The following is a 15,066-nucleotide window of genomic DNA, read 5'->3' as shown; positions in this document are numbered from 1 at the left end:
TTAAGTCAAAGGATTAATCCCACACTGTTAGAATGTAAAAGTTAAAGATCTATATTACAACTTTTTTCTTAAAAATATTGATTTTGACACACAGTTAAAATAGTAACTTAGTTACATTCTGCTGGTTTTACTTGGAACAGATGAAGTTAAGCTTGTGGTCATCATCGATCAGTTTGACCCAAGTTCCAATTTCGGGCCCATGGCTCCAGACATGTTGCAGTCGTCCCCAGACTGGGGAGGGCCCAGTTCTTGTAGTGGACCGTCTCCGTCACTGACCCAGAACCAGAAGTGCAGAGTGCAGGTGTAGCGCAGTCCCATCCACACGTGGAGTGGAGGCCATCTTGGCTCTCTCCTGGACCCAGCGCTGATCGTCCAGGTTGGTGATGGAGACAAGGTCGCCATGGTGATGTCTGCAGTAGTATAACGCGTCCTCCCAGATCATGCTCTGGTTGATCAGGACGTAACTGAATCTATCAGGGGAGAAAGAGAGCCAATCAGGGAAAAGTCAGTCAGGGGGTGGAGCCAATTAGTGACAAAGCAGAGACCCAAATGCTCCCCCGTGGAGACAAACCTAAGGACAGTTTACAGTTTTTTACGATTGTTTACACACTAAAATAAAAATTTCCACACAATTTGCAAAATTCTACTCCAATGAGCGAAACACCTCCAAAGATTTGCACAACATTACACCAATGTCTGCTTCACCCTTTTGCAAAACATTACACACAGTGATTTGCAAAACTCTACACACATGTTCACACCTTAGACACAGATAAGGATTGTGAGGTTACTTCCTTGTCATTACAAAGCCCCGGATTGCCAATGACCACACCAATGAACGAACTGGATAAACACATCCACCAGGTGTGGAAGCACACATGTGCTAATTTGAAAACGCGCAGCACTCAGGTGTGCTGTATGGCCTGATCCAGCCAGACGGAGAAGGATTGAATAGTTACAGTATTCTTGTTGCTTTTTACAGTAGCTTTTCTTCAGAGTCAAAGTGTATGTACTTCATAGCAGTAATTTTTATTGTCTACAGATTTTATTTGTTTCATTGATTTCATTGTTGGTTGATTACTGTAACTGATTATGGTAAGAAATACTGTAAGTATTGAAATAAATACTTGAAATATTCAGTCTGCAGCATCAGTGTTGTGCAGTGCTTGGTAAGTTTATAGTAGGCCTATTTGTGTACATTCTCCTATATATCAAACTAATCTATGAAGAATGTTGTGGGTTTGTCACTATTTTTTGTCATCTAAATTATTCCTTAACATAATAATGTCTCCAAAGTAAGTTATATCATTATCAAGACATTTCCAACAATGATGAACCTCATACCATAATACTTAATAAACTAATAAATAAAGTGAATCATTAAACAGATGTACGTTGTTTAGTACCGTTAGATAGACCTTCTGATAAACTCACCGTTGTAGCAGAAGAAGGGTTTGAAGTTTTATTACAGTAATCAGGCTCCAATTTCCATTTGACATAGTCATAGCACATGTCTTCTCAGGGTCTTTATCTTCACCTTTATCCCAGGATGTGAAGAGAAATTGCTTCCATCTGACCAACTCCAGTCCCAGAGTCTCTGAACAGGCCACGATCCAGAAAGGGAATGGTTTTATAATTGTTGCACTGGATGTCATAATTCTGGCACTGAAGCTTAGAGTAATTCTGGCACTGTTTTTGCATAATCCGGTTGCTGTGTCTTGAAGAGTTCTATCTGGTTTGACCCTCACTGTTCATGTCAGATGGTTGATTTTTCTCCTGCAGTATCTCTAGGCGTCTTCTGTTCAGTTCATCATCTGGTCAATGTGAAATGTTTTGCTGGATTTATTTATGTCCTGTGGAACACACGACAAACCTTTTTGTTTTTATTTTGTCTGATAAAATCTCAATATTCTTATTTCAAAAACACAAAATATTATATCAATTCAGAGACTTTCCTCTTTTGAAAAACTCCCCAGAAGTGGTTTGTTTCCCATCATTCTGACCTATATTCAGGTTTCTAGTGGCGCACACCTCTGGTAGTAGTTCTGGCCAGGAGCAAAGCAGGAAGTGTAAGAGTGAGGAAGTGAGAGAAGTAAATGTCTGAGTAAGGAGGGGGGGGGTTCAAACAAACACAGGCGTGTTTAAAACTGTGACCGTTACCCTTTTCTGTTTAGTTAGACGCTAGTGTTAGTTATAGAGGGGGACAAGTCCTTCTAACCATGCCCTACATAAATATAGTCAGAATGATGCTTTGGAACAAACCACTTCTGGGGAGTTTTGTAAGGAAACTCTCTATCGCAAATATTCTCACCATCTAGCAGGTAAAATCATACGGCAACATAAGTTCTCATCCCATGTCCATCATGCATCCTCACACAGATCTTCTACAGGTACTTCCATTATCGTTGTGTTGAGGACCAGTTACTCTCCCACTCTTGTTGAACTCCCACCCTGGCTGAGACCCAACCAACTTTGTTTGTTTTGTTTTGCAGCTTATCCAAGCCCCGCGATGTCTATCAGCTGGTTCGGTGCGTGGAGTTAAGGAGTCTCTACCTGTCTGTCTGGTTACTCTGTGGAGTCATGTGGTTCTTTCTGCATACTCCTGGGCTGCTTCCCAGTCATCCATATCTATCGAAGTTGGTAGTCTACGCTACCCAATGGAGAACACTGACTGATAACGAGAAAAGCTAGAAACTTTGTTTTGTTTTAAACCAAGGGCCTGTTTCACAAAACCAAGATAAGGAGTTAAGCTGGGATTTCCCAGTTATCCTGGATAATTGCCTTAGTTTCGGACCAACAGCGCGCACATAAATCACCATGGAGATTTATTCTGAATGCAACTACCAGTGCATTATTTTAATCCTGTTTCTGTCACTAGCAGTGGTTTTATTTGTTATTATAGAGTTATTATTTTGAAGTTGTGACCATTATTTTTTATTCATAATTATGCATGTGTTATTGTTACTGTACTGTGCTGTTAAACTGTGTTCCATATTGTTGTTAAAGTTTAATTTATATTATGGAGTTGTTGAGGATATTTAGAAAAGGTGATAACATTTCAGTGTTGTGTATTGTGAAGTCGTTACTAGGGCAACCACATACAATGCTGTACATTTCTCATAGTTGACCAATTTGAATTATTTTAGTTGATTCATTTTGTTTTAAATTCTTTAACAATAAGGATCTGTTTGTTCCACTTCCATGTGCATTGTATTTGGCATTCTTAGCACATAATTTATGTTGTCCATTAAAACTGGGATTTATAATTTGGGAGGATTGTATGAATTTAAGAACATATCCTAATTGTACAATCCTCCAATGATAGTCTTAGTTCCCACTGACCAGTAACTATCTAGTGATGTAGGCTACTGTACATTCATGTAACAGCGGGAGGGGACCTCAATGGTTTTTGACCTACTATTTTTTGTGGGGTTTGATGGATGTACTCTGTTACATTCATGTTTACAGAGTGCATTATATTTATTATTAGTTATTTATAGTTTCTAGATTTTAGAGTCCAATTTCTTCCAGTGTCTTTATTTTTATGTCCATATATGGGGGGTAAGGCATATAATATGTAGAAAGGAACTTCGTCCTCTATAAAAAAAAATTTAAAAGCGCAAGAGTGTGGCAGTGTAGCGGACCAACTGAATGATAGTCTAAAAATATAAATTTATGAACTACTGCTCTTAAAGGTAGCTGTAGGTAGTATTGTGAGGATCCAGGACTTAGCCAAACCATTTGAACATCAACACACTTCTCATCCCTCCCCTTTTCCTCTACTTCCCCAAGCGGTCTCCTCCCCTCCCCCTCAAGGGAGGGTAATGCGTGTGTATGAGTGTGATTGACTGCTGTTAGACCCTCTATAGCCCTGATTGGTGCATCTGAAGGGCTGTGGTTTTTTGCAATCACCTACGGCTGTAGGTGAGGCAGAGGAGATATTTTTGTTATTACCTTTGTATTTTGATTATAGTCAGTTTCACCAATATGACAAGGGTAGGTTGTATAGCTACCTACTCCTTTAATGGACCATCATCACTGTATTTGCAAAAAGCAACAGTTGTGCTACCGTTTGCATTAAAAGCGAGCAGTGGAAGTTAATATGACTTAGGAAACTTATATTTGTGCCTGAGAGAGGGAGGAAAGAGTTAAAGGATATTTACCATCATATTCTAGCGTTGTAGTAAATGGATCTTCATGGTAAATTTCCTGGTAACATTATCTCCTTCTTACGTTAAGGCAAAGGGTACAACTGTCAATTTGTTGCAAATGATTAGTAGCCTAATCTTTGAATGAATGAATTATTGATGGTTCAGAAAGTGTCAGTTAATGTATATGTTTAGGCTTATGCATGCATTCCGGTGTTAGTGATTGTCTACCACACTTTCTCTCACTGTTTTATTACAGAGGCTGTGTTTCTTTTCTTTTTATACAAATAATGTGTTTCCGTCATCATCCTTCATCTTACAAGCTGCTGCTCACTCTGTATAAAGTATGTACATACGTATTCTCCATTTTGGCATCAGTAAATCTGTGATCAAACTTGCAGTCTTTGGGGAAGGCGTGTGGATGCGCATCTATCTGAATTACTTCAGCCTGGCTCGACCCTGGTAACTCCTCCTCAACCTGGCGTGCCTTAGTGAAACGCACCAGCCTGGCTTGCACAGAGTAGACTAGGTCAAGCCTCAACTTTATCAATTTATCCTGGATTTGGATGCCTGCTTTTGTGGCTCAGTCCCTGGACTCTATTTTCCCTGCTATTTTGTTTCTAAGTGAGTGTTATTAAGAGTAAAAGATGACTTTTAGTTTAATATGGAAACAGCCCCAAAATCCACCATCCCAAACCCAACAGTCTCCATGTAAATGATCGGGACTTTTTGTGTATAGTAGGCCAGCATATCTCCACGACTCATGAATCCATGCACCTCTGCTCCGACAGATGTTTCAAACAGTACATGTGAGGGAATTTCTCTGTTATTTTACTGACAAAGTTGCATCTGTCAGGCAAAAGCAGTGCCAATTTCAATGTCTCTAGACCTGCTGCTCCTGTGCACTCTGCTGTGTTTGGGAATTCAGCCAGGTTTCTCTGACATTGCTAACCGGTGAGTGCAACACATAAAAACCGACCAACTGTCCCTTAGACATTGTTCCTGCCAGGATAGTGAGGGGGGGGTTTTTAGCATCGATGGGTTAAAGTCTTCTTACTTTTTAATTTAGTCTTAGTTTAGGTTTCTGTCCCAGCCTCACCTTTAAACCGCTACTGGTCAGGCCCTACTTAAAAGCCTAATCTTGAGCCTACGGTGTTGTCCAATTTTAGACCAGTCTCTCATCTGTCTATTCTGTCAAAGGTTTTGGAAAAAGTTGTCTTTATACAGTTACAAGCCTTTTTGCAGCAGAACTTTTGTTTTGAAAAAATTCAATCTGGTTTCAGATCACGTCATAGCACTGAGTCTGCACTACTTAAAGTGCACAATGATATTACCTTATCTGTAGATGCGGGGATCCTGCTGTTTTGGTGCTTTTGGACCTCACGGTGGCATTTGATACAGTGGATCATGCAGTCCTCCTCTCTTGCCTTGATCATTGTGTAGGCATCCGGGGGCTCCGGTACTTATAGGAGTTTAAGATCCTATTTGACAAATAGAAACTTCTCTGTTCATGATAGGTGACTTATCCTCGTCAACTGCTCCTCTCTCCTGTGGGGTACCCCAGGGTTTCTATTCTTGGCCCCATACTGTTTTCCTTAGAAATGTTTGCCTTTAGGGGGCTATTATAAGAAAACACAACCTGTCTTTTCATTGTTATGCAGATGATTTACAAATTTAGTTTGCTTATGAAACTGAATGACAGTGTTGCACTAGACTCCTGTAGCTGTAGTAATGATATTAAGTTGTGGCTTTCACAAAACTTTCTTCATTTGAATGAAGCTAAAACTGAGTATCATCTTCAGTACTTCAGATATGCCAGGCGGTCCAGCTTTGAGTTTGGGGGCCCTGGCTTCATACCTTAAGCCAGCTGTCAAACATTTGGGGGTTACTTTTGAAATTTGATAAGCAAATCAGCAATGTTGTTAGAATGAGTTTTTTCCAACCGTCTCCTGGCTAAAGTTAAGCCCTTCCTTAACAGGCATGATCTAGAAAAGGCGATTCTTGCTTTTATTAGTTCAAGGTTGGATTACTGTAATGCTCTTTATGTTGGTCTGAATCAGACCACCATCTCCACGACTTCAAATTGTACAGAATGCTGTGCGCAGCTTTTTTAACCAATTACAGGCACTGCGCTCATCCTCCCTGTTCTCTATAACCTACATTGGCTCCCTGTGCGTTTTAGAATCAATTTCAAGATTTTATTGTTTGTTTTAAGGCCTTAAACGCCGCCCGGATTATTTGTCCGATACCCTAACACTCGTTTGAGCACAATCGTCCTTCATTGCCGGTCCTCAAATCAGCTGGTTTTAGAAGTCCCAAGGTCAAACTATAAACGGTCGGGGTGCGGGCTTTTGCAGTTGCTGCCTCGAGACTCTGGAATAAGTTACCCCTGAAATTCGGACGACTACAGATTTAGCACTTTTAGGTCTAGACTTAAAACTTATCTGTTTAGAAAGGCGTTTAATACATAGTAGTGGTGTGACAATTTCCCTCTCCTATTTTCTATGTAACCTTTTCTGATTTTATTGTTTTATATGTCATTCTTTTTATTGTATGATATGTTATATGATGTGTGTTTTAGTCTTTGTTTCTGATGTGAAGCCTTTGCGTATCCTGTTGGTTACTGTAAAGTGCTATATAAATAAATGTTGATTGATTGATTGATGTAAATAATCAGGACTTTTAGCGTATGTAGAGCCACGCATATTTCCACCAGACTCCATGTAAATAATTAGGACTTTTAGCGTGTATAGAGCCAGCATATCTCCACCAGACTCCATATTATAAATCAGGACTTTTAAGCGTGTATATAGAGCCATCATATCTCCACATGTAAATGGCTGAATTAAGGGTTTATTTCAACCAAACCAGAGTGGTGATTGTTGGAACAGTGCTAACATGGTAGCATATGCTATAATGCTAACTAAAATGTTTTGATGCAAATGTTGGCAAAAATTTGGTCCAGTAACAGAAACAAAATAAAAAGATCCGCAAAGCGCCAAAGCCGTCTTGGTTTTATCGTTCCACTGTTCCAACAATCAATTTTAGTTATGTTTATATAATTGATTACTAATGAGAAATTAAGGAAGAAGCACCCAATTACATGTATTTCCTAAAATGGACACAGGGTTGGCAGTAAGCACGAGCGGCGTCAACTGGGACATATAGCGATATGCAGAGCAAGATAAGCTCATAATCTGAGTGAATGGAGAATGAGCAACTGTTGTCCTCGTCACTGATTTCTCTGTAATATTTCCAATACTTCCAGAGCACTCCTATCAGAGGGTTATCTATATATCTGCCGGGGGGGCCTAGTCGGGACCAGCTCACATAGCCCACCTAAAAGTCCTGATTATTTAATGGGTCTGGTGGAGATATGCTGGCTCTATACATGCTAAAAGTCCTGATTATTTACATGGAGTCTGGTGGAGATATGCTGGCTCTATACATGCTAAAGAGTCCTTATTATTTACATGGAGTCTGGTGGAGAAATGCTGGCTCTATACACTAAAATTAACTGATTATTTACATGGAGTCTGGTGGAGATATGCTGGCTCTATACATGCTAAAAGTCCTGATTATTTACATGGAGTCTGGTGGAGAAATGCTGGCTCTATACATGCTAAAAGTCCTGATTATTTACATGGAGTCTGGTGGAGAAATGCTGGCTCTATACACGCATACAGTCTTGATTATTTACATGGAGTCTGGTGGAGATATGCTGGCTCTATACAGCCTAAAAGTCCTGATTATTTACATGGAGTCTGGTGGAGTTTGGTGATGGTGATTTCCGGGGCTGTTTCATGTTAAACTAAAAGGATCTTACTCTTTAACTAAAAGGTCTATCTATGTAGGGATCCATCCCATAATTTTTGTCAGACACTCAGAATAATAATCTGAGTCTGTCAGCCATTACACACAGGAAAATCCGGGTTGAAAAAAAAGAAATTACCGTTTAAATCAAACCATTTTCTTAACTGAAATGTGACTTGGAGTTGATGAGGTAAAGAGCTGTCCAGATGATCCACTTACCCATCACAATCAACACTAACAGACTCCACTGCATCTTCACCCTGTTAGATGGTAATAAACAGTTATTTTTGGTATGAAATCAGGATTATTTTACACCATTACTCACTGACTTTTGGAAAAGATGTTGCATTTATTGAAATTACAAAAAGTTAAACAAGTCAACAGTGTAACACCTTGTGTCCTTAGACAGAGGTAGAGTGTGTGTGTGTGTGTGTGTGTTTGTGTGTCAATCGGCTAAAACAGAACATCTGTCCTGTAAGGTGACATTACAGCTTGGTTCTTTGTTTGGAACATTTTTAAAGATAGTTGTTCCCATCAGTCACTGAGACACAAACACATGGGAACATAGAGTCCAGGTTGATAAAAAAAACCAAAGTTACCCTCTAAGATGCAGCTAAATGTGATGAATAGTTAAATCTCTGATTTGCATCCTGAGGGACTGGGTGATACTCTGTATCCCTAAACATAAAGACAGACTGTTCTTCTTGTATGATTCCCCCTCACGCCACCAACATATTCATATAATTTTCATATTATTTCCTTTCACACAAATTCACAATGTCCAACAGCAAACAATTTATGTGTGTGTGTGTGTGTGTGTGTGTGTGTGTGTGTGTGTGTGTCTGTGTCTGTGTGTGTGTGTGTGTGTGTGTCAGGGCTCAATTCTGACATGCGGCCCTTTGCTGCATATCATCCCCCCTCTCTCCCCTTTCAAGTCTAAGCTGTCCTGTCAAATAAAGGCCTAAAAATACCTACAAAAAAAAATGTATACAGAAAAACTGTTAATACTCAGATATTTGTTAGAGTATAGTTTTTAGATGCAGACCTTTGAATGATACATTTGAGGACCCCGGATGTATCAGAGGAGATAACTTAAATATTGAGAAATAAACAAAAAGAGTTTGAAGGAAAACTGGAAACCTTATTATTATATTAGTCAGATTTTACACATACAGTATTACGTTGAATATTTGATCCATTTTGAAAACGTCTCTACATCATAAATTTGGGTTTCTTTCAACCAAATTTCCTAAAATGAACATGGATGGTTGTATAAAATGCTCTTCTCAAGTAAAATGAAGAATCAGTTCACTATTTTAATTGAATTTTGTGTGTTTTTATTCAATTTCATAGCATATTTCTGCTTTTAAACTCAGAAATTAGGTTGATTGACCCTGAATTCCAAGAAAAAATGTCGAAAAAATTACAAGTGACAATCAGTCAAACAAATTGACAAAAAGCAACAAAAATATCAAAAAAGCATCAAAAACTTTGAAAAAACTAAAAACAATTTCAACAAAAAGTGCCGGAAGAAGGAGAAAAAAAATAATAATAATAAAAGATCAGCTCAGTACTGTCATTGAATTTGGGTGTTTTAGTCGATTTTATAACATTTGGAGAAAGAAAAAGTGATGAAAATGATAAATGAACGTTGAAAAGAATGACAAAAATGCCAGAAATAGCTTCAAAATGTGGGGAAAAACATTAAAAAAAACGTGAAAAAGCGCCGGAGAAAAGCGTGACAAAACATCGTTAGAGAGTGACAAAAAAAGTTTATAAAACTTTGGGGAAAAGCGACAGAAATGTCCAAAAAAGAACGACCACAACGTTGAAAACAAAGAAGTAAATTTTGACCCAGAAAAAAAAAAGAAGTAGCTCAACAGTCAACGGGACCGACAACACAGACATTAAGATGTGAAATCAAACAGCCGAGTTAATAACTTATATAGTTTATAACTTATATAGTTTATAACTTATATAACTTATATAGTTTATAACTTATATAGTTTATAACTTATATAACTTATATAGTTTATAACTTATATAGTTTATAACTTATATAACTTATATAGTTTATAACTTATATAGTTTATATCTTATATAACTTATATAGTTTATAACTTATATAACTTATATAGTTTATAACTTATATAACTTATATAGTTTATAACTTATATAGTTTATAACTTATATAACTTATATAGTTTATAACTTATATAACTTATATAGTTTATAACTTATATAACTTATATAGTTTATAACTTATATAGTTTATATCTTATATAACTTATATAGTTTATAACTTATATAACTTATATAGTTTATAACTTACATCTTTACAAACATTAAACCTCCTTTTGTTCAAATCTGACCCATATTCAAAATGTTTCTGCATCAGAAATTTGGGTTTCTTTCAACCAAATTGTCAAACATAACGTGGATGGATCCATATATGACGCTCTGCACAAGTTACATAAAAGATCAGCTCACCATGTTCATTGAATTTGGGTGTTTTAGTCAATTTTATAGCATCTGGAGAGAAAAGAAAAGAATTATAAAATAACGACAAAAAGTTAAAAAAGCGCTGGAAAAATGTGACAAAGACATCACAAAGAAGTGACAAAAAACGTGTAAAAACGTTGCTGAAGAGACAATTGTCGAAAAAGACGACCACAACGTTGGAAACAAAGAAGTAAATTTTGAGCCAGAAAAATAAAAAGTAGCTCAACAGTCGAAGGGAAGACAACACAGACATTAAGATGTGAAATCAAACAGCCGAGTTTATAACTTATATAGTTTATAACTTATATAACTTATATAGTTTATAACTTATATAACTTATATAGTTTATAACTTATATAACTTATATAGTTTATAACTTATATAACTTATATAGTTTATAACTTATATAATTTATATAGTTTATAACTTATATAACTTATATAGTTTATAACTTATATAACTTATATAGTTTATAACTTATATAACTTATATAGTTAATAACTTATATAACTTATGTCCACAGCTTCTCTCTGCTCTGATGGTTCTCCCTCTCTGTGCTCTCAACACTTTATTAATCCTCTTCATACTCTCTGGCTGTCATTTGAATATTAAAATATTGGTATTCCTTTGAGTTTGACACACGTGATTTACATGAACATCCCGAAACTACACGGCAGAAACAAAGCCTGCTCTTATCCTTGACTTCTGAGGGAGATATGTTCAGTCTAATTTGTTAGTGCTGGTCTACAGTGAACCCAAAGAGAGCTGATGTTGCGCCCATTTGCATCCCTGTGGACCTCAGACCAGGTTCTGATCCCCTAACGCTGATAGAAAGGCCTGGATCAAACCTCAGCTTGTCTTACCCTCCACCATGCAGGCTTTGGTTTTGGTTTTCTGGGTGAACATTTCAAATTAAAACTTTTTTTTTGTGACGTTTTTGTCACTTTTTGAAAAAATTATTTGTCACCTTTTTCAGATGTTTTTGTCACTTTTTTCCAATTTTTTTGTCACAAATTTCCGATGTTATTGTCGATTTTTTGGCACTTTTGTTCTTTGATCATCATAGCTATAAAATTGAATAAAACTCAATGAAAGTAGTGAACTGATCGTTTATTTAACTTGTAAAGAGTAATGGTTGTATGCAACCATCCACCTAATTTATTTTGACAATTTCGTTGAAAGATACCCAAATTTCTGATATATAAACTTTTTGAAAACAGGTCAGATTTGACCCGAGGACATCAGGAGGGCTTTTATTTTGAAAAAGTCAAATATCTTTAGCTGTGTTGGAAGCCGTTCCCTCATTTCCTCCCTCTCTATTCCCTATATAGAGTTTATTAAATAGTGGGTGACAACAGGAGGGTTGAACGGAGTCCGACGCAGTCAGTCTCCATAGCAACCCACCGGGGCTACATTTCCTCCCAGATACCTTCAGGGACATCACGAGGGCAGAAACTCCATCACTGATCTATGTCAGTCAATCTTCTCTGTCCCAGCTCGGCTACAAACATCTGCAGTGTACATCGTAGTTGATAAGTACGCCCGCCACACCTAGGCGTGGTACGCCAGACATGCCCCCTCTGTTCTTTATCTAGTTGTTAATAACTCCAGCAGAGCTTTGAAGACCGGCCCACATCACTGACTTCTTTATTCTGTAATGGGTAAATGTCACTCAAGCACCTTCATATTTGTTTTAAGGTTAACACACAGACCCAGTACACACACAGACCCAGTACACACACAGACCCAGTACACACAGAGACCCAGTACACACAGAGACCCAGTACACACACAGACCCAGTACACACAGACCCAGTACACACAGAGACCCAGTACACACACAGACCCAGTACACACACAGACCCAGTACACACAGAGCCCAGTACACACACATGGACCCAGTACACACACAGACCCAGTACACACATGGACCCGCGTACACACATGGGTAGTATAAAGATGGCGGTTTTGCGGCGTGCATGTGTGACGTCATCTCCTGCGCCCGCAAACCAACCGCCATGCCAACTGATGATATGTGCGTGCGTGATGACGCGCGCCGCCCGCGTCGTTACTCGCGATCGCCATCTAGTGGCTGAATATGTTAGTGCATCTAATCGTCGGAAGCGCGCATCTAGCGGATGTGATGATGTCGCGGTCGAACGTCGGCACCCGGAGCGCCATCTAGTGGCCGAATATGGTAGTGCATCTAATCGTCGAAGCTGCACGCATCTAGCGGATGTGATGACGTCGGTGGCTCGTGTCGATGCGCCTCCCCTGCAACAAAGGGTCTTGTGGCCTTGAGCTGAGGTGGCCTCTCACACCCGCCGAATGAGGTCACTCTGTCGTACTACCTGGGGGTCTGCACATTTTAGCGTTTCTGCTAGCTAGCTAGCTTACTACCACGTTTTTCCACAATCAATACCAGTGAGTTGTTCTTTTTTTTTTTTGTGAGAAAAAAAAAAGAGGATCCTTTTTTCAGCAACAAGGGGTTTAAAACCCCTTGTTTCATGCTAGCTGTCTCTTTTTTAGATGCTTTTTTCTAGCTAGTCTGGTAGCTAGCTAGATAGCTACCACGTTTTTCCTCATCAAAAAAAAAAACCTCTGGAGTTTCACTTTTAATTCTTCTTGGTAAAAGCAACGCAGGTGTTTCGTTTTTCAGCAATACCTACTAGTGGTGAAGTAAATTTAAAAGCACCTCTTGTGTTTAAGGATGTTCAAAGATATTTAATTCATTCAGTCATTCATGAATTAGCTAAAACTTTTGACCGGTGTGTTCGTAATGAGGCGTGGTTGTACCATATGACGATAGTAAAAAACACGTATTAGCCCAGTGGTTAGCTTGTAAATGTGAGGTCTATTGTTGTGGGTGTTAAATCGTCATAAAGGGGGTGTTTTGTGGTGTTTAAAAACCCCTTGTTTTCAAGGCTGACTGCTCACTTTTTACCTGCAGTTTTTAGCTAAGGTGCTAGCTAAAAATTTTCCCTCGTTTCTCAGGCTTCCTCAACAAAGACCTCTGAAGAAAAGAGGATTCGTTTCTACAGAAATGGCTGCGTTTGGTGAGAAATGTAAATTAAAAAAAGCTTATTGTAAGGTGTTTAATTCATTCAGTCATTTGTGACTTAAAAAGTTTTTTTTGTTGTATAATGCAGTTTGCGTCATTAGGTGATTTTACCAAAGAGCTGGGACAATGTGGCTGTGTTAGTTGATGAAACACTTATACCACAAGGTAAAACCTATAAATATATTATACACTACAGCATTAATTGATTTAGTACTGTGTTTTCATTAATTTTTGTTTTTAAAAAAGAGCTGTGTAGCCCAATCCTACAGACCCCAACACACCAGAACATAAAACAAAAGGTCCTTCTAATAAGGAATAAGAACGTTGGAAACAGGTATTTATGGGGCTATTTATCTCTTTCAGGCTGTAATATTTATTACTATTTAATTTATCACCGTGTTTCTAGTCCTCTAATGTATATATATATATTCTGTGTCTAGACAATCCATTCCTGAACAAAGGATCCGTAAGGGTGATGGCTACTCGATAGCACATAGGGCTGAAATCAACCATGATAAAAGGTCGGTTGCTTCTCTAAACCTCTCTGTGAAAGCTGCTACCCCTAAAAACGTTCACCATCGTAAGCCTAAGAAGCAATTTATTGAGGTGAGTTGAAAAAAAAGAAAACGGTAAAATGCTGTGTTGTATAAAAAAATAATAATCTAATGCATCTAATCTAATGCTTATTACAGCCTGAGCCATACCAGAAAGGCTTCCCTACCAAAAGACGCCAAACATTCCTTTGTTCCGGGTTTCATCTTACCAGGCCACTGTATCTTATGATCCTAACACAGTTGCAGAGGTGAGAAACCCCTTTGTATCTAGCAGAATATATTTACATGTGTTATAAAAGCTTTTTAAATAAAATGTATATGTTGTTAAAAAAAGACCTTTCCTTTGTTTTAGCAACTAAAGGCTACAGGAAGACTTAGTTTCATTGTATTTGACCCTGAGGACGATTTCACACAGCCACCCCCATGGGAGCAGACACGGATGTCTACACAAGCCTAAGAAGGGATCTAAGAAGAGATCTATTGAGGTGAATTGAAAAGAAAAACATGAAAATAGAGTGTTGTATTTAAAAAATTAAAAAAATAAATAAAAAAAATTTCTAATCTAATGCTTATTACAGACTGAGCCATACTCAGAAAGGCTTCCCACTTAAAAGACGCGAACAACCATTCCCTTTGTTCCGGTTTCATCTTACCAGGCCACTTGTATCTTATGATCCTAACAGCCAGTTGCAGAGGTGAGAAACCCTTTGTATCTAGCAGAATATATTTACATAGTGTTATAAAAGCTTTTTTAAATAAAATGTATATATTGTTAAAAAGGCATTTCTTTTGTTTTAGCAAGTAACAACGAACCGAAGACTTAGAGTCGTTGCATTTGTTGTCGTCTATACCGATTTCACACATAGTACACCGAAAGCCCTACCACCCTAATGAAGTGACTCCATTGAGAGGGGGAAGGACACCCTTACAAAAAGACATCTGATGAGGTGTGTGGGTGTTTGTCTGTGTTGTTGGTGTGTGTGTGTGT

The 15,066-nt window shown here is 38.1% G+C and overlaps 1 long non-coding RNA gene across 1 annotated transcript; it reads left to right on the top strand.

Annotated features, from left to right (window-relative positions):
* The first annotated feature begins 13,115 nt into the window (after window positions 1–13,115).
* Window positions 13,116–14,043, top strand: LOC120565443. The gene is made up of 5 exons (XR_005640245.1): window positions 13,116–13,137; window positions 13,458–13,519; window positions 13,613–13,689; window positions 13,771–13,858; window positions 13,965–14,043. It is a non-coding gene; the product is annotated as an uncharacterized LOC120565443 (long non-coding RNA).
* The last annotated feature ends 1,023 nt before the right edge of the window (window positions 14,044–15,066 follow it).

The sequence above is a fragment of the Perca fluviatilis genome, chromosome 9, assembly GCF_010015445.1.
Source record: "Perca fluviatilis chromosome 9, GENO_Pfluv_1.0, whole genome shotgun sequence".
NCBI lineage: Eukaryota > Metazoa > Chordata > Actinopteri > Perciformes > Percidae > Perca > Perca fluviatilis.
This window is presented reverse-complemented; position numbering and strand designations above follow the sequence as displayed.